Raw genomic sequence first — 2,620 nt, forward strand, 5'->3', positions numbered from 1 at the left:
GAGTTCTGGGAAAGGAAGACGAATAGTCTTCTTTCATGAAATTAAACCCTATGAAAATTGATAGTGTCAGCTATGATTTGATTCCAACTGAATGAACAGCAATGAGAGAGAAAGAAAAATAGAGAGAGAACTCTGTTCAACCAGTGGGTGGAAGTTCTTAAATTCTAGGAACCCCAACATACTTTGCACATATCCTTCAAGAAGTATTATCTTGGGTCTGTAGTTTCCTGTTTGTCTGCTTTTGTTTGTTATGATGGCATATCTTGACACACTCCCAAACCAGCCACTGCTGACTCTGCCCACCCAAGTGTTCTGGCCTGTCTGCAGCTGCCGTCAGAAAAGTTTCTCTGCTATCGAAAAAGTTTCTGAAGTCTGATGTGGAGACGGTTGCCTTTTTCACCCCCACAACAAATATCATCTTCTCCTATGAAATGTGCTAAAACTAAAGTTCTCTTTATCTCTTTACCACTCAATAATATTTCCCACAAGGGAGTGAGTCTAAATGACTATAAATAAGTGAACAGATATGCACATAGTGACAATTTAGCAAAAGAAGTAAAAAAGGTTTAATAAGGTAATACAAGAGAGGCATGGCTGGTTAAAGATAGAGATAGACTATGTGAAGGAATTAAAGACAAAAAAGAAAGCAAAAGGGGAGAAACACCCCTGGAAAGTTAGGGGCGGTGCCAAACCTCTGGCCTACTATCAGTAGAAAAGAGAGCGAACCTCAGAGCCTGGCCTTGCTTTTTTTCTTTTCTTTTTTTTTTTTTTATTAATTCATCTTAATGAAAGTTTACAGAGACTTTGGATTTCCATTTATTCACTGTTGCACTTTCCACACCCACTCCCTCAGTTTGCACTTATCTTTGAAAAGTAAAAGAAAAATTCTTTCATTGTTATGCAATCTCTACCCAAAGTAGACTCCACTATGCTTTCATGAGACCAATCAGAGCCTTGCCCAGCCTAGGGGCCTGTGGGATTGATGGGGGTGTGGTTCCTCTTCATTCCTGAGAAGGGTGCTTCTGCCTGATGTAACCCCCTTTCTGACTCCTGCTAGAAGTACTATGAACTTGCTGCAACTATTTGTGACTTCCCCACCTATTTTCTCTGAGGAATTTTCTTTTAGCCCTCTCCTTTGGGAGTTGGAGAGAGAGAGACTGAAGAGGTAATGATTCCAGCTGTTTACATCCTACACAACATCCTCTGACACTTTGGCGTTGCTCATTTCGTTTTACACAGCCCAGCAAGGGAAAAGAGAATTAGATCTTTAGTTTTATTTGTTCGTTTATTGCAGTCAAACTCATTCAGGGAATGAGGTACAGGTCAGCAGGCAACTAGATAACAGGTAAGATTCTAAATTCAGAGTGTGTTCTCTGCTCTTAGGTTCTGTGGAGTCATTTAAGCTCATAGGCCCCCAGTCACAGAGAATTGCCCCATAAGGCTTTCTTGGCTAAACTTGATGAAAGCAGTTTTCAGATCTTTCTCTCCTCGTGATACTGGGTGGGATAATTGCTAACATATGGGCAATCAGCTAAACACTTAGCTGTTTGCATCACCATGACTGTTTATTAGCTGTCTAACCTGGTACTGTTGACCTCAGCTGTTATAAAATAATGATCATTGTCTAAGGTTTTGATCCCTCAGAGATACCTTGCTCTCCAGTTCCAGGGGTGCCAGATGTTCCTCAACACAGGGTGGAACTCTGAGGTGCTGTATTAATAGACTTTTCTGAATGCTCCTAGTTGGCATGGCTCCACACTAGGTGCAGTCTTTTTCATTTTGGAAAAGGTGGAGACACTCAGAGATTATTCTTCTAACTGGGTAGAAAGGAAGGATTCTAGAAGTGAAGGTGCTATGGAAGAGATTACAGAGTCTGTGTATGGTTTCCCTGTCATTTATCCTTCCAAGATGCCTTCCACATCTCTGCAGTGACTCAACGTTCTGGTGAGAACAAAACAAAGAGTTAAAAGGGCATGACCTGTCTTTCCTCCTCTGCCTCACCCACATATACCACAGTCTGCCAAGGAATCTTCAAAGGCATGAAATGGGAGAAGTCCTATGTATTATCAGGGATTTTTTTAGTGTTTTAAAAATCAGAAATTAACAGAGAAGTAGAAAAAAGAATATATGTATTTTCCCAGGCTTGTATATTAATTATTTTTCCCATCAACTCTGTTTAGCCTGATTCTCTCAGACTAACTTTTTTTTTTAAATATTTTCTTTTATTGGGAAAAACATATTGCGAGTACAAGGAGGTGAGGGTTGGGGGCAGAAGGGTGAGGATGGGCCAGGATGCAGTCGCAGAGCTGCACAGTTTGGTCGGTGGGGGGAGCAGGTGAAGGAAATGATGAGGGTCCAGTGGGGACCAGATGCTACAGAGGAATGACAAGCATTTTCCAATAGTAATTAAACCAACTGTCTTATTGATTTGGGAATTGGATGCTGACTCTCTGGCTTCTTCATGCTGAACCGGGGCGTAGATGTAAAGGGGGCAAGGGAGGATGCTTTATCACCTCACTGGTGGTCTTGGGTTACAGCTGCTTGCCTTCTTGCTCTGTTAGAAGATATTTTCCTGTCATTTGCTCCCCTCTGGACTGCAAAGTGTTTTCCCAGGTGGGTC

Source organism: Elephantulus edwardii, unplaced genomic scaffold, assembly GCF_000299155.1.
Source record: "Elephantulus edwardii isolate Elephantulus edwardi_28Jun2011 unplaced genomic scaffold, EleEdw1.0 scaffold00120, whole genome shotgun sequence".
Classification (NCBI taxonomy): Eukaryota; Metazoa; Chordata; class Mammalia; order Macroscelidea; family Macroscelididae; genus Elephantulus; species Elephantulus edwardii.